This window comes from Bombus vancouverensis, chromosome 18 (assembly GCF_051014615.1).
Source record: "Bombus vancouverensis nearcticus chromosome 18, iyBomVanc1_principal, whole genome shotgun sequence".
In the NCBI taxonomy this organism is placed as follows: Eukaryota; Metazoa; Arthropoda; class Insecta; order Hymenoptera; family Apidae; genus Bombus; species Bombus vancouverensis.
Genome location: NC_134928.1, coordinates 3,291,894 through 3,316,441, shown reverse-complemented (window position 1 = coordinate 3,316,441; position 24,548 = coordinate 3,291,894). Strand labels below are relative to the sequence as shown.

At 35.9% G+C, this 24,548-nt stretch overlaps 1 long non-coding RNA gene across 1 annotated transcript; it reads right to left on the bottom strand.

Annotated features, from left to right (window-relative positions):
• Nucleotides 1–13,396: 13,396 nt before the first annotated feature.
• Nucleotides 13,397–13,865, bottom strand: LOC143304003 (uncharacterized). Its single transcript, XR_013060682.1, has 2 exons — nt 13,720–13,865; nt 13,397–13,522 (listed from the first exon to the last, which is right to left on the bottom strand). It is a non-coding gene; the product is annotated as an uncharacterized LOC143304003 (long non-coding RNA).
• Nucleotides 13,866–24,548: the final 10,683 nt, after the last annotated feature.

The window sequence follows — 24,548 nt, the reverse complement described above, 5'->3', positions numbered from 1 at the left end:
AACGATCGGCCGAGATCCAAGCTTGCGGAGTCTCTCGATCGTGATCGGAGCCCCTCCGCCACCAATAATCATCGTACGGCCGCAATTACGGGCCTGGGGCATCCAATCGGGGCCTCTCTTCTTTCACGACATAGTTCCACTCTCTCTCTTTTTCCCCCTGTTTTCATCTTTCTCGTTTCTTAGCCACTCTATTATTAGGCTGTATTACTGTAATGCGGCGACCAGCATGTCCGGGGCCAGCGAAATGGCTGCCATAATAGGGACAGACGCCAGATATCCGGCGTTTACCTCGCAGCATCCTGTCCGTGCGATTATCGTGCCACGACCGGGAATTTTACTGAAATTTTAGAAAGAATTCCGTGCCTCGTATACTCGCTTCGTTTAATCGGCCAACTTTTGCTTTGATGGGTCTGTTTGTGAGTTCACGCGATGGGGATCTAAGGTTTCTAGTTGTTTTATTTCATATGGCGATAACAAAAGGTCGAAGAGGCTAAAAATGTCTTTTATCGTATCACGTAGCGTTTTTATGCCTAATGGTTTCAAGGATAGAGAAAATATTTCCGAATATTCGTAGCTGTCTATGCGAACATCGTAATAACAATAGATTAAACCCCAGCTAACCTAAAAAAAAAAAGGATCAAAGAAACAAAGAATTTTATATATAATGATTTGTGGCGCCACTCGACATAAACAACTAACGAACGACGGTAGCGCAGTGGTTAGCGCATTAGGTTACGAACGTTCGGAACGCGAGATCGAATCCCAGCGACCGAAGTCCGATTTTTATTCCACGATTCTAAATAGGAAGAAAATATAGCAGTACCCCCAGCAGCGGACATCTACAGCCATCAGCCACAATCATCACGGATACGACTTATACACCTCAGATTTATTCCAGAATGGAGAGAGAATATTTCTGATATACATATACATGTACATACGTTTTTATGTATATACACAGAAGAGGAACATACGGCGAGTCTCGTAAAAAACGAGCACGAGTCTGTTCAACTGCGACATCTAGATCTCGCAATAAGTAGTCGCGAAGAAGTTCAAAGAGACTTGGTGCGAGATCCTTGCTGGCGTATCCGCGCTTTTCAATATGGAATCGCGCGATAAACGCTCCCCAGGCAAAGAGGAAAGACGTATCTTCTCTGGCAGATAGGGGGAACTTTATAACTTGGCTACGAGCAACAGCGAAACAAATCGTGCGACTGGATCTCGCGAGACATCCGGTTTCCTTGGCCGACACCCTCCACTGCTCTCTCTCTCTTTCTCTCTCTGGTATTCGTCAAACGAGAAAGCATGAAATTTATGGTTTTCTGAAATGTTATATTTAATATCGTTTATATCTCTACGATTTCTAAAAAACAGTCTGTGGATTCTTCAGTGATAAAAGTGAGAATTTTTGGTGTTTAGTGACTTTGGTGTTTAGAGATTGTAACATGGTTTCGTTTCTACTTAGCGTTGGCTAAGTTCGTTAAAAACTAGCGCCCTCCCTATCGATTCTCCAGTAACGACAGGCGATTTCACTGCAGCCGAGATAAGTAAAGACATTGCACAAATATTTCATTCAGCCAAACACGATCAACCGTTCGGGCGAAAAAAGAAATTCGAACGAAATACGCCAATTTTCGAGGGAAGGTAAAAATATAAAATAATTGAGAGTTCTATATTCTTTTTTATCAGCGAAGCTCCAAACAAGAAGCCTAAATCACTGAAAAATACGTGTACATTACGGTACTGTGTATTTCAGAGAAATGAATACCAAATACTTTCAAACTACTATGGAAGCGTCTCTGTCATTCGAAAGTACATCTATTTCTATACCAAAGCCACGTGATAATTTTCAAAGATCCTCGTTATGGTAAATCACTCTTTTCAACAAATTATTATTATTTATTTATGGCTGCAGAATAAATACTGAACATAATATTGAAAACTATATGAAATATTCGCATTTATCAATCATATTAGGTTGTCCGGAAAGTTTCTTTCGTTCTAAAGCAAATAATAGACAATAATATGCAATATACAGGATGGTTGGTAACTGGTGGTGCAAGCGGAAAGGGGGTGATTCTAGGCGAAAAAAGAGGTCGAAAATATAGGATAAAAATTTTTTTTTTTAATTTTTCCATCCAGACAACGATCTACAGTGAGGTCTGTTCTAACGAGACGCGATAAAGTGCAGGCGTACCGAGCGGAAATTCAAAGTGGATTTTCTCGAAAACAAAGCCTCGAACGAAAAATGTTTATTCTATATTTTCGACTTCTTTTTTCGCCCAGAATCACCCCCTTTCCGCTTGTACCGCCAGTTACCAACCACCCCGTCTAATAGCCAATATTCAAATCATAGTTCCTTGTTTTATATTAGTTTAATTATGCACGAACACAATAATAAAAATACAACGAAATGGATAAAATAATATAAGAGAGAAATTGTTGTTCAACTATTACCTAATAAATCTAAAACAATGTTACTTACTTCTTCTACCATCGTCTGTTCTCCGATCCACCGCAAACGAACGCACTTAAAATCACAGTTAAATCCTGCGACTCTGTATCCTTCACAAAAAAAAAAAAAAAAAAAAAAAACAAGGAAATACTAAACGAAACAAGTGCAGCTTCTTCATTACCGAGAGAAAACAAATATACAGAAATAAAATACAGTAGAAGGTAGAGAAATAAATAGAACAATCTAAGGATCGAGAGGATGGCCGTGCATCTGTCAGGCGGACGAAAAGAGAGGCACACGGTTGGGCAGAGGAGCTTGGTCCTGCGGGCGTGGGTGGCGGGACGAAGAGGGAGACTTTGGGGGGTGAGTATCGAGGGCGCTAATGTTCCTCGGGCAGGAAACACCGTCTCCATCCTGCACCCTCTATCTCTCCGCTCACTCGCCTATTTTTATTCGTCTTTATCTGAGACTTGAGTCGGTTCCTCTCCATTTCCTCTTGAGGAGTTCTTCCTCCTTCTCAGCCTCCCTGTTCTTCTTCCTCCTCCTCCTCCTACCCTGCTCTTTCTGTATGCCGCTTCTCTGCGTGTCCCCTCCGGGTACCGATGCGGTGACAACAACATGCAAACATTCTGGTATTTGCAATTCGAATGCCACAAAACGGGGACGGGAAACCGCGGCGAAGAAGCCCCAGCCGGTGCTCGCCCTGCCGCGAGAACGCGTCGATCCCACCCCTTGCGAAAGGTACACAGCTCGCTATTCTATTAGCCCGCGGAGAGATAAGTTGTACTTTGGCCGTACGAGAGCCGTGCACGAGAAACGTATCGTTTCCAAACGGTTTCAGTATTTTTCACCGACCACCCCCGCCAGCCGCCTCCGTGTTATCGTCCTTGCTCCAGGCATTTTCTTTGCTCTTTGTGCCTCTGATTGACCTTTTTTCGCCAATTTTCCCCATTATTTCTGATCCTATTTGCGGGTGGTTTGGCCCGAGTGTGGGGAAATGTAGAGATTTAGGAAATTCTTTTTGCGAGAAATAAAAGAGGTGGTCTCCTATCGTTGAGAAATGTAAGTTTCTTTGGAGGGAATTTTAAATATCAAACAGTTTCTTGGATATTTTTCTTCAATTGAACATTGATTCAATTTGAGGGGAAGATTTGTCTTCTATGGGGCTTCTGTTTGCAATTGTGCTTTTCTAACCTAAGAAAGTTTATTATGCCTGAGAAACAAATTCTCATTTTAATTTGCAAAACTTCGAATCTCTTGCCAATGAAAGAACATTTCTTTAAATTGCATAGGTTTGATGTTGTCTAGGAGTTTAGAGTTCTATCGGCGTGTAATTGACAATCATTGTTCTTGGAAGAGATATCAATTTGAAGGTTTCTCAACCCCAAACGTTATAAAGGGGAATGAATTCGTCGTAATGTTTTTGAGTTACACGCAGCCTGAAATTGTGATGATACGTGCTCGCGGCCGATTTATAACCAGGTGATTATACAATCAAGAGGGCAGATGCGCACATTAAAAGTTCAGCGTCGTTCAGCGACGAAATTCGTGATTATAACGTCGATATAAGAATAGCCTTTGGCCAGAAAAATGAAGACATCTGCCCTGATGAGAGCCGTCCGGAGCACGGCCACGTTGAAAGCATCCAACCCTGCATAAATCGACTGCTTAAGCACGGGTTCTGCAGAAAAAATTGCAAGCAGATGCAAGTCTCACAGTTCAAGCGTGACACGATGCAATATTTTCTTCCATTTAAATTCACCTGTATATCTTTTCATGCATTATCGTTTATGATATAGCTACTCCTTGAATTAATATGTTTCCAAGAAAACTCCACCATCGATTAACTATTATCTTTCCCCATTAAATGTAAATGCGTGATAAATGTAGGCTACAAGCAAAGAACACGATAAGTCGGATTTTCTATTTTTTTTTTTTTTAGAAGCAAACGGTTTTAAAATTCGGTGTATCATCGACCAATCCAATGTTAGTAAAATTGTCTTTATATTTGATTTTGGAGCTGCACATGTGTCTTTTCATTCCCTTCAAAGTTTCAATATTGAGATATGCATAATTTTATGTGCTAGACTAGGTTAGCTGCGTGGTAGTGATACTTGTATGCGAATATCAGTGTGTGGAAGTATGTGTGTGCATTTCCAAAACAAATGAATGTAAACTGTTCAGTCGGTTAACATTCGGATATGGAAGAAAGTACTGAGACGCGTGCCAGTGTGTATCGGTGAATATCTTTGGAATCGTTTATCAAATAAATATATAACTAGTCTAATATTAATTCCAAGTGTAAATTTAGTGTTCCTATACCATTATTTCGGCTATTAAGATCCAAAACTCTCAAGAAATATAAAACAACAATTGTTGCTCATTTATCACTTTATGAAAGGAACGAAACTTTCCGGACGACCTAATACTATCGAAACAGTGAATATAACATAGTACAAGTGAAAATATCGTAAAATGCAAGACACAGAATGAAATTTATACCAGTCTTCGTTTCAACGTTCTCTAAAAGTTGATATTACAAACAGAAGACATTGTACCGCTATTGAGATATGTATAATTGTATGTGACAGACTAGGTTAGATAGATATGCGAATATCAGTGTGTGGAAGTATATATGTGCATCTCCAAAACAAATAAATGTAAACTGTTCAGTCGGTTAACATTCGGATATGGAAGAAAGTACTGAGACGTGTGCAAGTGTGTATCGGTGAATATCTTTGGAATCGCTTATCAAATAAATATATAACTAGTCTAATACGAATTCTAAATGTAAATTTAGTGTTCCTATACCATTATTTCGGCAATTAAGATCCAAAATTCTCAACATTCGAATACATTTTTGCCTCGTTATAACGTTACATGAAGTTTCACCAACTTGTCAGCTAACCTTTAAAAAACTTACATCTTTTAACGTTGCTCAACTATATAAAGTGACATTAATCAGAGAAAATCTACAAAAATGTGCTTATCGTGTTTTCCTCCTGTGATCTTCGAATGAACAAATTTAATAAACAGATAATTGTTCCATCTTCGAATAGAACAAGGAAATTTTACATATCAATATCAAAATGGAAGAAGATTGTTAACGAGAAGCTAGATATATCGGATGAGACAAAGTCGAGCTGTCAACGGTGCTAGCCGGTTATCTGGAATCGCGAGCCAGCCGTTTTTCTAATATCTGTTTTTCGGAATCGCACGCGTAATACATACGCCGGGGTGGGACGTTGGTCGCTATATAATTACGCGTCTATCGTCCCAGGCTTGTTCTATATGTGGAAGACCATTCGGCCACGGAAACGAGCTACGCTGCTTGTTATTCGAGCAATTTCAGCCCATCGAGGACCAACCGACACACACTCGATCACGAGATTGCGATACCAGCTAATAACAAGGTTCGTCGAATATTCGTTGAATACGTTACAGTCGTTGAAAGAGGCGGCGGAGGAATATTTTTAAGGCACTCGGACAGGATAAAGTTACCACTAGAAATACAAACACGGTGCTTCTTTTGCTTTTACAACCTTCTATCAAATTTTTCAACAAGTTTTCTTCACACTTTGGACTTTCTGTTTCTTTCTCTTTCTTATAATTGCTCTCTTGTCTCTTATAATTGCCATTCTTCCTATGATTCTTGTTAAGGCTAATTAATTGCAATGGCTTGTATAATTCAATTTAGCCAGTGTTTCCGCACGAAAGGTTTGTTTGGCATTGGTATCTTCCCTACAGTTGGGATATCGAAGGTGCCTGAATGGTTGGAAAAACGATAGTTTCAATTACTGTTTATTGTTACATTTATAATCTTCGGGCAGGCGTGATCTTCGCAACATAAATAAATATAATGAGAGGGACTCGAAGGTATTTGAATAATTAGTATAGTAGCATTTCTGTAATTCTCAAACTTCTCCAAATAAATGTTTATTCGAAGGTACCCGTTCAGCGACGACTATGTCACTTTCCAGAATTCCATTTCGCCAACCTAACCATCAATTCATAGCGCAATTAATCGCACAAGACGATCACAAGTTCTATCTGTAATTTCTCTGTGGTTAGGAACCTTACGCGTCGAAGTTCATACAGAGAGATCAGACAGAAGAGTAGAGTTGCATCGTTTCGTTTAACACTTTGACTGCCACGCGGAACGGTTGATAGCGACATATTATAACAAGGCTTGGTTTATTTCAACAAACCATTCGCATTCGTTGTTTCGTCGCAAGCAAAACGTGCGGAATATATTGTTGAACGTGTAGAGATATTAGTAAACAATATTTGCTCGTTCTATATATAACAGTAAGGTATTTTCACACTTCTAACCTCAATTATATGATTATAAAGCAGCATTTACGATTATTTTCTAAGGTGTGTTTATAATAATATTAGTAGATTACTCCTCAAAGATATGGATGCAAACACAATGCACCGTAGATGCAAAATTTGTTCTCATTTTCTTTTTCTTGATGTTCTAATAAAAATATTTAATTGTTCAATGGGGCGCTTTTTATGTCAAAGTATCTTCTATTTATCGGTTATATTCAAAATGCCCTAACTGTCAATTTTCATACAATGTTTATAATTGTAAGAAGTTCACCAATGACCACCGTGGCTTCACAGGAGAAACCGTGGATCATAGATGACCCACGTGGCAGACAAAGTGTTAACGAGCATTCGTCATTTCTTATTTCATTGCCGAATGCTTGATAATTTCCAGTAACTTTTAAAATTGACTCCCTCCAAGAAGGTTGCTCATCGTGAAAAAATAAACCGATAAAACCCTGTGTTCGATTCAGGATGATGAAAACATTTGAAATATCGTATGAAAAAGAGAAAAGTAGGAAACCATGTTGCCCAATTTTCAAATGAATTTTGAAATTCAATAATTGTCAAGTTGGAGGGTAAATCGATCGCCCACCCCGTGTAACCATACTTCGAGAGTAGGGGTGTAGGACGTAGCTTGGCTCGCGCGAAACTTTTTACCCCCTTTCCAAGTTGAAACAAAGACGACTCGCGTGACCAGAAGGCGTGCCACGTGATACGCTACGCGAATCGCCGGCTCGACCAATCGGCTTTCAGAGGCAACCCCGATATAAAGTATACACGGCGTGCAGCTTTGATGTTTCCAGTCACGTGACCCGCGACTCGATATCAATTCGTGACGCTAAGTGCGCTTTCGCGTGTGCACGCGCTTCTTTTCTCGCGGTGGAGCTTTAAGGACACCGCTTCCGACTCGCCTTTCCACCCGCCCCCCCCCTTTCCCAGCCTATTTCTCGCGTCAAGATCGTCGAAAATGTCGTTCGTCGGTGTTAACGATCGCGCCTAATCGCCAAACCGACGAATTTTTCCTCGATTCCGGCTCGATAGCAAAATGGGTGTCACCTTGTTCCCTACCGTTATCACCTGGTCTTATCGATGCTTTTAATTTTCTACGGCAAACGAAAGTTGATTCTCCACTGGTATGGTACTAGTGATTAATTCGGTTTGAAATTAATAGGATAATGATAATGCGTTTGGCTGGATATTAGGAAGATAAAGGACGTTTGATTGGTTAGACGGGAATTAGGTGGTTCTTGATAGATATCTATGATTAGAGGACTTTTAAAGAAATTTGTTCCTCCGAGGTCAAAGTACATTATCTTCTCTATTAAAGGTAAAAAATTCTTTCCATTGATACATATATGCAATTAGAGGAATTTTCAGTTCTTTTCTTCGGATGCATAAATTTATAAAGTTATAATGATGTAAGTGAAAAAAGTATTGTTCCATATTTACTTAAATTATATATCTTTATTCTTTAGCTTGATACGTTTTTATGATTCCAACGAAATGCAATAAATTTTTATAGATTAGGTTGTCCCAAAAGTTCCTTTTGTTTTATAAGGAAAGAGTAGAAGCACAACATTCTTTGTTTTATATTATTTTATTGAATTAACGTTTCATCCACTTTATTCTATTACTACACAATGGATCACACGTAAATCAATGAAATAATATAAAATAAAAAATGCTCTGCATCTATTATTTCACTTATGAAACGAAAGAAACTTTTGGGACAACCTAATATTATTCCAGAAGCAGGATATCATTTTCTGAGAAATAACAGTGGATTGACTTATGTTACTATTGTCTCCTATTGAGGTTAGCTGATGGAGAAACCAGTGGATGCATTTGTAATAGAAAAATATATTGAAATAAGTATAGGTACAGGTACAGTGTATGAGGTCAAAATCAAATAAATTGTTATCATTATTTATTAATTTAATACATGATATTGTTGAGGTTGTCTGATAGAGGAACCAGTGGATGAATTTGTAGTAGAAAAATGTATTGAAATAAGTATAGGTAAAAATATAATGTATGCTAATTGAGATCCTTACTCTCTCAATGTTACAATACAATGGAAAAATAGGGAGCACGTTCATATATTTATAATAAAAGGATATTACCAAAAAAGTGTATATATATTGTGTATATATTTATTGTAATATGTTGAAGTTGGCTGATGGAAAAACGAGTGGGTGAATTTGGAATAGAAAGATATATTGAAATAAGAATAAGTGCAGATATAGTGTATGAGGTCAAAATCAAATAAATTGTTATAATCATTTACTAATTTGATGTGTGATATTGTTGATGAGGTTGACTGATAGAGGAACAAGTGGATGAATTTGTAGTAGAAGAATATATTGAAATAAGTAAAGGTACAGGTACAGTGTATGAGATGAAATCAAATAAATTGTTATCATTATTAATTTAATGTATGATATTGTTGAGGTTGACTGATGGAGGAACCAGTGGATGCATTTGTAGTAGAAAAATGTATTGAAATAAGTATAGTATCTTAGGTCAAAATCAAATAAATTGTTATGATTATTTATTAATTTAATACATAATACTGTTGAGGTTAACTGATAGTGGAACCAGTGGATGCATTTGTAGTAGAAAAATGTATTGAAATAAGTACAGTGTATGAGATCAAAATCAAATAAATTGTTATAATCATTTACTAATTTAATGTGTGATATTGTTGAGGTTGGCTGATAGAGGAACCAGTGGATGCATTTGTAATAGAAAAATATATTGAAATAAGTATAGGTACAGGTATAGTATCTTAGGTCAAAATCAAATAAATTGTTGTCATTATTTATTAATTTAATGCATAATATCGTTGAGATTGACTGATAGAGGAACCAGTGGATGCATTTGTAATAGAAAAATATATTGAAATATGTACAAGTACAGACATAGTGTATCAGGTCAAAATCAAATAAATTGTTATCATTATTTATTAATTTAATACATGATATTGTTGAGGTTAACTGATAGAGGAACCAGTGGATGAATTTGTAAAGAAAAATATATTGAAATAAGTATAGGTACAGATATAGTCTATGCTGACCCTATGAGGAACCAGTGGATGAATTTGTAGTAGAAAAATGTATTGAAATAAGTATAGTATCTTAGGTCAAAATCAAATAAATTGTTGTCATTATTTATTAATTTAATACATGATATTGTTGAGGTTAACTGATAGAGGAATCAGTGGATGCATTTGTAATAGAAAAATATATTGAAATAAGTACAAGCACAGACATAGTGTATCAGGTCAAAATCAAATAAATTGTTATCATTATTTATTAATTTAATACATGATATTGTTGAGGTTAACTGATAGAGGAACCAGTGGATGCATTTGTAATAGAAAAATATATTGAAATAAATATAAGTATAGGTATAGTCTATGCTGACCCACGTCCTCACTCTTTCAATGTTACAATACAAAAGAGTATAATAGGGATCATGTTGATGTATTTACAGCAAAGGACATTACCAAAAAGTTAATCTTGGTGTGTAACTCTAGCTGAAGACTACCAGAAACAACAATAGAAATCTACTTATAGCTATTTTGTTCCTACACCTTGTAACCCAAAACAATATTTCTAGTCAAGGCCACAATAATATGGACCTCTGCTTGTTTTGAATTTTCGTTTCATGATATTCTATTCTCTTCCTAACAGCGGTCTCCAGGGCACTGCAATATAAAAGAAAAAGGTGTAGAGCTTTTCTTGAAGCAATTACTTCAACATCTCCTTTGTAACAAGGAAAGTTATTCCAACAATCTTACAAAGTATCAATACATTTAACAATGAGACAACATATAACAATGAAACGAGAAATTCTGCAGATCTGTCGCATCTTTGAAAACTTTCAGTAGTACAAACTTCTCAGGTTTTTATCACAGACTGTGATATCGATCCGAACGAATTTCTTTCGATGCAGACTGACCGCTCCTGTGGACAATCGTGATCAGTCGCGAGATAAATCGTGTATGATGATCCATAAGTGGCTACGCTTTCGATAGTGTCAACAGGAACAAGTTGTTAGCTCGGAAGGGCAGGCTAGCGCGTCAAGCCCACCCCGGGATTCCGGAGCGTTCGTGATGGATGATCGCAGATATACTGAAAAATGGTGATGGATGAAATCTCGCCGGCTATAAACATTGACGGAATCTGTTACGTGAATTGTAATAAGTTATCCCGCTGCGCGTCTTAATAAAACGGACATTTCGTGGCCGATCCGCCCGGCGGATTCTGTCTCGCGCCGCCAGTTCATTCATTTAAAAGCGATTTGTAAGCCTTCCCTTCTACCTTTCCAATGCAAATCCTGCAAATTGCAAGCTTCAACTGTTAATTGATATCGCAAATTGGCGATGCGTGAAAGGAAAGTTAGGTTAGGAATCGGTCACTGGATCTCCCGTATCTTATATCCCCCGTCGCAATTTGTCGATTCTAATTTTTTTAAATGTTAATTAATCTAGTTTAGAACAGTTCAAACCTTACGCTATTCAAATTGTTACATTACAATACGTTTTTATATGTGTCTTGTCCTGGTTGCAATTCTACCTTTCCAATGCAAATCCTGCAAACTGCAAGCTTCAACTGTTAATTGATATCGCAAATTGGCGATGCGTGAAAGGAAAGTTAGGTTAGGAATCGGTCACTGGATCTCCCGTATCTTATATCCCCCGTCGCAATTTGTCGATTCTAATTTTTTTAAATGTTAATTAATCTAGTTTAGAACAATTCAAAAATTACGCTATTCAAATTGTTACATTACAATACGTTTTTATATGTGTCTTGTCAGGAAGACTCGTTGTAACAGTGTCGTAAATTAAAGCGTCAACTAGCGCCACTCGTTTAGGTAATTGTACCTGGTTGCGATTCTACCAAAAGTTGTGTAAATCCTAAACTGCAAATGTATTTCATTGAGGTTAGGTTAGGTTAGGGTTAGGTTATGTATTCGTGTATTTTCAATTCGTCATTCTACGTACCTAAATCTACCAACTGCCTCTCCTTCGCTCAATAAAATATCCACAGCAATTCTGAGAGCCAGAATACGATTTACAACAGCATAATTCCACGATTCCTCAAGGATCTAAACAGAATTCCATCTGGCCAGCAAACGCATGATGCAATCATCATGCACGGCGAATCTGAACGCGATCTCGGCTCACCTAGTGCATTCACTCACGCATCCTCGTCGTCATCGATCACCATTTTTCTCTTACCGATCAAAGGTTGCACGTCGCCATCAGCGTCTCGGTATCAACATTCCACCGCCTCGCCAGGAAAATCTATCCAACGATACGCGGCGGAATCGGGCGCGAGTTAATGGCGATAAGGCGATGGTACTCTCTCGAGGCTAACGAGATCGAACAGTGGCCGAGACTCGATTCTCAAAGGAAGAAAGGAATTCGCGTGGTCGTGGAGCGGAGAGGAAGAAGCGAGATGCTGACCGCGGATGCTGGCAAAAAATCGGCAAGGGCGGACGAGATTTGATTCCCGGTGACGTATTAAATGTGTGGTAGCAGCCAGTGGTGTCAGAGGGATTGCTTTAATCAGTAGATTAATTCGTCATGGCCTCCGCCGCGTAGCAACGTCCTTTGTCGGCCGTTGGTAAAATATGAGCCAACGTACATAATCAACTATTTGTGGTAATGAATATTATGCGGCCGGCGCGCGTGTCATTAATAACGTCCGCGGCACGGCCGCGTAATCTGTTTTTTCCTTCGCATCCAAGCGTACATTATGCGCGCGAGCTACGTCTAAGCAGTGAAACCTTGGGAAAAAAAGAGCCAGCCGCTTTGCATGCGCGCGAGCAGCCGAGTTTATGCGCTCGAGCTCGCCTCGATAAGATACAAGGTGACGCGTGCGATAACGCGTACGCGGCTTGACATTTTTCCCAATGTAAGAGCTTTATAATACATTTAGATATTTTCGATATTTAGTTGCAAGTTTTCTGTATAAAAATTGTATAAAGATATGGAAATATCAAGGTGGAACCTCAAAGCGTAGCTTACTATTGAAATGTATTATAGCTCGCGATACAAAGATATTGTTTCTTGAAATAGAACAATAATTTTTCACACCAATAAGATCAATTATTATGGTGTATTAAAAATATTAAACGTATTGAAATATCAAAGTGCAAGGAGATATTTAATATCAAATATGTAATATAATATATGATGGAAAAATAATTTGTCACAGCAATAAGATTAATTATTATTATTGAATGTGTATTAGAAATATTAAAAATATCAAAATAACAAAGTGCAAGGAGATATTTGGTATTAGATATATAATATAATATAGAATAGAAAAATAATTTGTCACAATAATTAATCTTGTTGGTATGAAAAATTATTTTTCTATTCTATATTATATTATATATTTGATATTAAATATCTCTTTGCACTTTGATATTTAGGTATTTCTAATATTTTAAATACGCGGTAATAATTAATCTTGTTTATGTGAAACATTATTTTTCTACTTCAAGAAATAATATCTTTGTATTGTAAAGTATAAGGAATTTCAATAGTGAGGGACGCTTTGAAGTTGATTTTACTGTTGGCAACCACGAGGCAGACGAGTGATCGGGATTAATTCCAGCTTCGTCTAATCTTCATCTTCGCTTGCTGGTTTAATTGAAGTATTTGTATGATTTGTACATTCTCTCGCTCTTCTAAATTGTCTGCTTTCGATACCATTTCTGTAAAGATGAATTTGAATCAGAGATACAGAAGAGATTATTGAAGAGGATAGTAAGCAAAGAATTTCAATAGCAGATATACGTAGAGGAATAACCTGTGTTCTCTTTGCTGCCACAGAACTCTCACCTCTAGGTTTAACCCCTCTTGGACAACTCCCCGCGGCGAAAAGACAAATGAGCCTGAGGTGAGAACTTACCCGATAAATACCCAAGGCGACACACTGTTTGACCAGAGAGCAAGCAGCCTGGACTGGACAAGAAATACCGCACCTACCCTTCCCACTATCCTCATCCCTCTGTCCACGGCCCGTGGCTGTTTCCATTCTTCACCCTTTGCTATCACTGTCCTGCAATTACAAAACACAAATTATTTAGTCGTATGAGTTTCTTCAATTTTCTTCTCTTGCACAAGGATGCACATAGAATATTTGGTGTTGTTGATTTCTGTAAAATGACAAAAATTTATGTTAAAAAAGGAAGTTTTTATTACAAGAATTATCACAGGTAGATAGTAGTAAATATTAATTAATTATTCAGTCATATGAATTTCTTCAATTTTCTTCTCTTGCACAAGGATGCACATAGAATATTTGGTGTTGTTGATTTCTGTAAAATGACAAAAATTTATGTTAAAAAAGGAAGTTTTTATTACAAGAATTATCACAGGTAGATAGTAGTAAATATTAATTAATTATTCAGTCATATGAATTTCTTCAATTTTCTTCCCTCACACAAGCATAGACATAGAATATTTGGTGTTGTTGATTTCTGTAAAATGACAAAAATTCATGTTAAAAAAGGAAGTTTTTATTACAAGAATTATCACAGGTAGATAATAGTAAATATTAATTAATTATTTAGTCATATGAATTTCTTCAATTTTCTTCTCTTGCACAAGGATGCACATAGAATATTTGGTGTTGTTGATTTCTGTAAAATGACAAAAATTTATGTTAAAAAAGGAAGTTTTTATTACAAGAATTATCACAGGTAGATAGTAGTAAATATTAATTAATTATTCAGTCATATGAATTTCTTCAATTTTCTTCCCTCACACAAGCATGCACATAGAATATTTGGTGTTGTTGATTTCTGTAAAATGACAAAAATTTATGTTAAAAAAGGAAGTTTTCATTATAAGAATTATCGCAGGAAATTAGTAAACAGATTAGTTATTATTAATTAATTAATTATTCAGTCATATGAATTTCTTCAATTTTCTTCCCTCACACAAGCATAGACATAGAATATTTGGGGTTGTTGATTTCTGTAAAATGACAAAAATTTATGTTAAAAAAGGAAGTTTTTATTACAAGAGTTATCGCAGGTTGAAATTACAAACAGAATTTAAAAGTAATTTTGATCTCATTGTCCTGATCACAGTTTTAACATTGCTACGACTATGCCTCAAGGAGAATTAACAATAGAATTATTTAGTCACAAGAGTTTTGCTCTACTTTTCTTCACTTACTAGAAATAATTATAGAATATCAAATTAATTTTTCTAAAATTAGAGGAACTGTAGATAATGTTCGCGAAGAGAAATTTTATCAGAAGAATTTCTATTAGAAGAGAAAGATTCATTCACCCCATCTTTGTGAAAGCTTGCGCGCAGTGCGTGCTACTGGAATCTCTTTTCTTCCGAGTCAAGCCGTGTCCAGGCGCCGCATTAATTTTGTGTATTTAACGAGAGCGAGTTAAATGTCTGTCCGGAAGGGTTCCCCGGTCTCCAGTGCCATTCATGGAATCGCTAGCGAGACAAACTTTAACAGAGAAACGACCCTGTTTGCCTGCTTTCTTTCCCTCGAGATTTCGGGTCAATTTGAAAGCTGCTTAAATTAATAAAAAAGATATTTCATATGGCAAAATCGTCGTTATTTTATTGCCAATAATATTTCATTGAATTTGGCATAAATTTATTCGTTTCTTTCTAAATTTCCCTACGATTCAAGAATAACGATGAGAAAGAAAGGAAGAGGCAGATTCAGGGCCGTCGACGTGGACAAAAAACCGTGTTTTTCCGAGAGTGAAAAACTATTTTGTGCTTTAGCCGAGCCACTGACGGCGCATCATTTTTAACGGCGACCTGTCAGACGATTGGAAAGGGAGAGGAGCACTGTCAGTGGCCGGCGGCCAACGTCAAACGTCAAGCCGATCCTTCTTGCTCTCTCTCAATTTTTCTTTTTTTCTCTAACGCCCTCTTCATTCGATTTTTGTCTATTCAAAATACTCTCTGCATCGCACAAAAAATCATTTATATCGAGAATATTGTAACTGTGCCATATTTTATGTTACATTGAAATATATGAAATATCTAAACCATTCAGACACATTAAGGTTATGTGAAGAAATATGTCACTTTTGCGCGATATGGTTTATTTAAAACTGCACGGCTGGTTTTAAATCTTGCAATAAATTGTGGTCGAAAATTCCCATTTTCTACACGTAACAACGATTACTTATTATACAGATAACATCCTTCAGCGAAATCATATTCAAATATATAGAAACATATACATAAAACAGTAAGAGTGTATTGGGTTGGCAACTAAGTGATTGCAGATCACTTAGTTGCCAACCTAATATTATTTACGACACCGAATCAATGTCAAGCTAATGTATTTTCTACATCTGCATCGTATTTGTCAATCTGTTAATCGAGTTAACTCGACTAGAAAATCGATTATACAACAAGTACATAATTATAATATTACACTTAAGAGATTGGAATTCCGATTAACGAGTTGACTAATTTTCTTCCAGTCGATGAATGCAAACCTTGACTTCTTTACAACCACGGCCACGACACTTATTTTTGTAGTATAATTTAGCAATTACAATACTAATAATACAATTACCTTGTTCAAATGTTTATTGTGTTGACAACTAGGCGATTACGGATTTTGTCAATGCCACCTAATGACAAAATCCGCAATCACTTAATTGCCAACCCAACAGATTGAACGTAATACATAGAAACTGACATAAAACACAATAACACTAAATATCACGTGAAATTCTAAGGAATATTTCTGCAATTCAAAAACAAAATTCCACTCATCATCCTCGTTGCAGCTTGAAATTTATTCGTCAATTTCCAATGCCAAATAATAAATATAATACGAAACGAGAATTATTCGTGTGAACGATATGTCATTAGGTGGTATTTGACAAATCCGCAATCGCTTAGTTGCCAACCTAATATTATGGGATGGTGTGACATCAGGGAAAGACGTAACGTGATCGAGAGAAGTTCGTCGTGTGTTGTGAAACGTATTCGCGAAACGCGATATTGTATTCGATTTCGTGTGAGTGCTACGATATTGTATTTATCATACTGTTTTCTGTTAATTTATAACATAACATTCCTACATATACGATACCGAATTAGTGTCAAACTAATATGTTTTCTACATCTGCATCATGTTTGTCAATCCGTCAACTAGAAAATTGGTTCTGCAACAAGTACGTAATTACAATATTACACTTAAGAGACTGGGATTCCGATTAACGAGTTGACTAATTTTCTCCAAGTCGATGTATGCAAACTTTGACTTCTTTACAACTACGACCAAGACAGGTTATCTTTGTACTATAATTTACCGATTGAAATACTAATAACACATATACCTTATTCGACGACTAAGTGATTGCAGATTTTGTCAATACCATCTAGCGACAAAATCTGCAATCACTTAGTTACCAACCCAATAATATCTCTACTATTACTTCTCACTATCAATTGTAAAACCTGCATCAACGATCTCGTATAGCTTCCGCGAAGTAACCAATCTCTGATATCCAATTCGAACTACTCTCTCGGATCTCCGTCCCGGGAGAGACAGAGGCTCGGAAGACGCCACGTAGAATGGGCATCGACGCTCGCGGCGGCGACTTCGAGGTGATGGATGGGCTTCTGCTCGAACAGTTTCGTCTATACGTGCCACGTAGCGTTTCCCCAATTAAACAATTGCATTCACATCCATCTATCCGTCGGTCTGTCCGGCCGGTGAGATCGTGGCGAATGGGACGTTCTCCCCCTCATCCCTTTGTTCCTTTTCCCCCATCTATCCCGTTCGTCCCGTTTCCGTATTCCTTGCCCTCTTTTTTTCCACGAGGTTTCGCTTCTGTCCACCCTCTATTCGCCGGAGAATGCCACCTCGAAGCGGTTTACAATTAAAAAGCACGGCCGTTGCTTCTGCAATACGGCGGCTACGTGACGCGACCGATTCGCAACCGATTGCGTAATTTCTACTTTACCACGCCTGAATTTCATGGAAATACAAGCCCTTCCGTGATACGATCATTTCGTCAGTATGAAGCTACGAGAAGTTAGCCAACGATTGCTGCCAACTTAGAGAGGATTTCTTTCGAGTTGATTGTATTTTTATTTGTGAGAATTGTGTTTAATTATTTATTGTGAAAAATTATTTATTTGTGAAAAATGATATAGAAAATTGTTGTGAAATTTTTCGTACATTTTCGGTGAAATTCCCTGAAATTTGTCCATTCCCAAGGGCTTTCTTTTCTTATATCTCCAATGAATTCTGTTTCGAATCTTTCTTTACAAGATTTCCAAAGATTGAGCTTGTCTCCTTACACATACAGTATCATATTTTCAATAGGTTTTGGTGGAATAAAACCGGCGTTGAAAAATTTCCGAAAAACATGCAACATTCTTAACTATAATTTCCACTATTTTTGTCCTTACATTTCCAATAAATTTGTCAATTTTTCAATTACTCCTACACTTTAAGAAACATTTTATTCTCAAGGAAACAAAATATTATCCACGAGATAAATATAAATCTCTTGTACGTTAACTAAAGAACGCTGAATTTTTTGCAAAATATGGTTAAATCTGGATGCAGTCGGTGGCGAAATATCGAGGATGCCCCAAATCGACGATAGGGTCGGCGAAGGTGAGCAGGAGGCGGCGAATAGGGTGGCAAAGGGGAAGAAACGGGAAAAAAGGAAGGAAAAGAGCTGGGTTTGGTACGTAGGGCACGTCCGTGGGACCGCCGCCAATGTATGCTGGCCGCATAAACTAACAGCCGCATCGGATTTTACATAAAATTCCGGCGAGAGCCGTGATTTCAGGAGATGGACGGGGAAACGTGACGGACCAGCGAGCAGTCATCGGTTACAACGGAACTGGTAGCACGGAGGCTGGCTTGAATTATGATTACGGATTACGCGTCGTTGCATTCCCTTTCTCCCCTGTATTTCTCGCCCTCTGCCACTGTCCGCGGTTTTTCGCCTGACAACCGCGCCCCTCTCTTTCTTGGACATTATTATTATTATTATTATTATTATTATTATTATTATTATTATTATTATTATGGAATAATTTTGTATTTAATTAAGGGTATTTTATAATAATTATTATGTATATATATGTATATATTGTTTATGTATTTATATGATATTAATTTATTATATTATATTTTTAGGGAGTACATAAGATAAAAATTAAAATATTTAATATCTAAATATTATTATTATTGTTGTTGTTGTTATTTAAAGTTTTTTATTTATAATACATATATATATATATTAGTGTTTTAATTTAATTGTTTTTAAAGAATTAAATTATTGAGTTTGAATTAATTTAATAGACAATTTTACTATATTAATTTTAGAAGTTATAGTAAGATTATATTATTTTTATAAATATTAAAAATGAATGTTTATATTAGTACAAATTTTGTATATGTATATTATTTATGTATTTATATGGTATTAATTTATTATATTATATTCTTAGGGTGTACATAAGATAAAAATGAAAATATTTAATATCTAAATATTGTTAATAATTTATTAATATATTGTTATTATGATATTATTATTTTTATTGTTATTATTGTTGTTATTTAAATTTTTTATTTATAGTATATATATATTGGTATTTTAATTGAATTATTTTTAAAAAATTAAATTATTGAACTCAAATTGACTAGTCAGTTAATTTTAAATTAATAGACAATTGTGTTATATTAATCTTAAAAGATAGAGTAAAATTATATTATTAATAGTTATTATATTGTTATTATTATTATTTTTATAAATATTGAAAATGAACATTTATATTAATATAAATTTTCTATATATACAGGGTGGTTGGTAACTGGTGATACAAGCGGAAAGGGGGTGATTCTACGCGAAAAAAGAAGTCGAAAATATAGAATACAAATTTTTCGTTCGAGGCTTTGTTTTCGAGAAAATCGACTTTGAATTTCCGCTCGGTACGCCTGCACTTTATCACGTCCCATTATAACGGATCTCACTGTAGATTGTCGTCTCGATGGAAAAATTAAAAAAAAAATTAAAAAAAATTGTTAGACATAGAAGAAGACTGAATAAAAAATATAATAGCCAAATACAAATTAAAAATCTACAAATATTTGCATCCAATTGCATGCCAAACACGCTCCCACAGCGTTGAAAAAAGTGCGGGTGCTGGGAGCGCGCTAAGCGCTCCCAGCGCCATACGCAACGTATTAACGTACAAGGGTTAAATCACAGTATTTCCTCCAAACGTTTCTATCTTTCACAACAGCCGTCAAAATATTGCGAAAATATCCTTGAAACCGGACAATGATCCGTTCCACTCTAAAACCTTATCGTACCATGTGAGATCACAATTTTGCCAGCAACCTGTTTCGTACGGTGGTCCATTCAAAATCTTGCGGACTTTGTTCGACGAGGAAAAGAGGAAAAGCGGAAAGAGAGCACGGCAAGCTAACAGAAGACCAGAAGGGAGAAGACAGAGGTATCCGCTCGTGCGACGAGTTATACAGGTTGTAGCGTGGTACCGGTTACACGCGGCCCAACTGTAATAGGGTGAGAGAGCCGGAGGGTGAGCAGCTCGGACTTGACTAATGAGGCGGCGCGTCCTCGACGTTATTAGATCGCCGAAAGAGTTTTTGAGGATGCCTCGGCTCCGGCCAGGGACGAATCCACCGCGAAGGATGGGTAATGATACGGCTGGACCCCGTTTCTTATTTGTCAAACGTCAGCCGCAAAGACGTTGCCCAGTTGTTTTCGAGGCAGAAGGAAGTCTCGGCTCTTTTCGGAATGATAATCTACTTGCAAATGCGACCGACTCTCTCTTTTTCCTTTCCCTTCTTATCCTTTTCTCCTATCTCCCTCTCTTTCCCACTTGTGTTTCTTCACGCTGGCCGACACCAGTTCCCTCTCTCTCCTCTCTGTCACTCTGTCACTCTACCTCTCTCTCTCTCTCTCTCTCTCTCTGTCTGTTGTTTGTTCTGCCGAGCTTTTGTAACGGAATTCCAAGGTGAAACGCTGCTACTTCGCGTTACGTAATTATCAATAATCACCGGGCACGAGAAACACAGAGATAGGAAAAAGAGAGAAGAGAAGGGAAGAGAGGCGAAGGGAAAGGTGGTAATAGCGAGTCGCGTGTTTCTACCAGAGACACGGTTTTCTTTCTCACGCAGATTTTCTGCAAGGCGGGTTTCCTGCTGAAATCACGGCAGGCGTAATTGCGCGTGGCCAGGAAGCCAGCGATTTCGCGCGGCTGCACGATTTCTGCGCTAGCCGCCATCGGTCATTGAGAAATCTAGATTGCCACGTCGAAGGCGACATTTAACAGGCTGATCGGGAAATTTTGCTCGCCAGCAGGAAACCAGTGGTAGGGATAAGTGAACGTTGCGAATGCGGATAATGAGCGCTGGTTATTGATTTTATGCGAATCGAAGTATTCAAGTCGCCTTGCTGTATGATTTATTTCGACACTCGCTTTCCGATGTCTTTGATTTAGTCGCACAGCGTCTTACGAGACCTGGTTTCAGATTCTAACGATTGCAATTTGTAATTAGAGATGCGCGAGAGTTAAGAAGAAAGTTGAGCGTACGTTTCGAAGGTTCTTCGGTTGAATTCGTTTGGGGAATTGTTTATGTGATGTTTATTAATATTCTGGAGGCATTCAGCGAAATTTTTCTTCGCAATGTACAATGTAAATAATTAATTCTCGCGTGTAATGATTGCTTTTATATGGAGAATTATGGAGATTGATTTTATATGGAGAATTAAAAAACGATTAGATTGTTTCATTCTAATTTTGTTCTTGAAGAGGTTAAGAGAATCGTGTTGTGTCAGTGACAGGGATCAAAGTTACACGTTTATCCTGTGTATTTGAATTAGAATGGGTCAATTTGGAGAATCTTTTGATGGTGGAAGAACTAACAAATTTACAACTATTTCCAATTTCCACTGATTTCTCCAGCTATTTATTTACGTAATTATTTATTAACGTATTTATATTATTTATTACGTAATTATATTAAAATTTAAATGTTAAAGTAATTTATATATTAAAATTTTTTATTTATAATGTATATATATTGGTATTTTAATTTAATTATTTTTAGAAAATTAAATTATTGAATTTGAATTAATTTAATGGATAATTTTAAAAGTTATAGTAGAATTATATTATTATTATTATTATGTTTATAAATATTACAAACGAATATTTATATTAATATAAATTTTTTACATATATATATTATTTTTGTATTTATATGGTATTAATTTATGATATTATATTTTTAGGGTATATATAAGTTAAAAATTAAAATAATTAATATTTAAATATTGTTAATAATTTATTAACATATTGTTATTATGATACTATTATTTTTATTGTTATTATTGTTGTTATTTAAATTTTTTATTTATAGTATATATATATTGGTATTTTAGTTGAATTATTTTTAAAGAATTAAATTATTGAATGTGAATTAATTTAATGGATAATTTTAAAAGTTATAGTAGAATTATATTATTATTATTATGTTTATAAATATTACAAATGAATATTTATATTAATATAAATTTTGTACATATATATATTATTTATGTATTTATATGGTATTAATTTATGATATATTTTTAGGGTATATATAAGTTAAAAATTAAAATAATTAATATTTAAATATTGTTAATAATTCATTAACATATTGCTATTATGATACTATTATTTTTATTGTTATTATTGTTGTTATTTAAATTTTTTATTTATAGTATATATATATTGGTATTTTAGTTGAATTATTTTTAAAGAATTAAATTATTGAATTTGAATTAATTTAATGGATAATTTTAAAAGTTATAGAAAAATACATTATTAATAGTTATTATTATTATTGTTATAAATATTAAAAATGAATAGTTATATTAATATAAATTTTGTACATATATATATATTACTTATGTATTTATATGATATTAATTTATTTATTGTATTTATTATATTATTTATTATTAGTATTATATTATTTTTATTACTATTATTATTATTGTTATTTACATTTTTTATTTATAATATATATATATATTAGTATTTTAATTTAATTATTTTTAAAAAATTAAATCACTGAATTTCAATTAATTTAATAGACAATTTTATTCTATTAATTTTAAAAGTTACAGTAAAATTATATTATTATTACTATTATTTTTATAAATATTACAAATGAATATCTATATTGATATAAATTCTGCGATAAGATTCCTCTCCATTTTATAAAATCTTCCATTGCCATTGGCATGATTATAAAAGATATTTGCAAGCGTTGCATATAACTCTCCGCCAAGTTATTTCATTTATTTCATTTATAAATAGAAACTTTCGAACACAGGTCGTTCACTTTTTTCGACACAGTGATAAAGTAGACGAAAGAAAATATTTTCCCTGGTAAGCGCCCGATTCTCAGCGTGAATACTCCATCAGATAGCAACGAATGGTTCGTTCGTTGAGAAGGTAAGGCGCGAACGGCCGAGATCGCGTAAAATAGGCAAGCAGAACGCGTCGCTGCCTACTGCACTCTAATTAGTGCGCTAATTGTATCCTTCATGTATGAACAGCGGCCGTTCCACTCGGGGATGCGCGTTAACAAACCTAATTTCCGTCTAAATCCATTTAATGGAACGCGAGACCGCGTTCTTATCTGCTAACACGCCGCTGAACATGCGTGCACCGGCGTTCCCCGCTTTGTTATTTCGCCCAGAAACCCGCTGCTGTTGCGGAAAGGACCGATTTCTTTTCCGTGAGCGGCCATCGCGCCTCGGAACGCCAACTAAATTGCCTCGTGATCCTTATCTTCGTTGCCACGGAGGTTTCCAGCCCTGTTTTCGTTCCCCCGCCAGCTTCACAAGCTTTCCTTCGAGTAAAACGATGCTTGCGGATTGTTCCATTAAACAAACGGAAGACAACTGAAAAGAATCTTTTTCAAATTTTCATTTGTTCTTTTGGAAGAACGTTTTCAGGTACGTACACATAACCATTCAATGTAGGCTAAAAGTGGCGCGATAGAAGACACGTACGACACGAAGGATGAATATATGTCTACGAGATATTTAATACTCGAAATAATTAGAGGATCGTTGCACTTTTGTACTCGTTCCTTATGTTAATACAATTTTACTTTTAATGTGCGTCTTTACCCTTTAAGTGCTATGAACGTTTATATATACATTCTCACACAACCATTCACTTTAGGTTATAAACGCATATATGCCCTCTCACATAACCTAACATTTTTACCATAACATTTTAAGGCTAAAAGTGGCGTGATAAAGAAGACGTATGGATGTTATCCATCTGACATTCTGATGATTTCGTTGAAGAACAAAATTAATTATCAAAGTGGGAAACCAAAGCGACAAGCAAAGTGCGTAGCGGACTACAATGCCTTGATGGGCGCAGTCGATAAAATCGATATGATTTTGTGTTCACTTCGCTGCGTTCGAAAAAGCACCAAATGGTATAAAAAATATTTTTTCCACCTCTTACACCTCGCTATATATAACGCATATATTCTTTACGAAAGTGCTGATAATAAAACTGGAACATTTGAAAATTTTCATCTGCTTCTCGTAAAAGATATTTTGCAAAAATACCCACCACGCAGAGTGGGGGCTAAAGGAGGAAGAGTTCGTTCGCACGACCTTCCATTTCGGTTAACGGAGAGGCATTTCCCTGCATCCTGCGTAACTA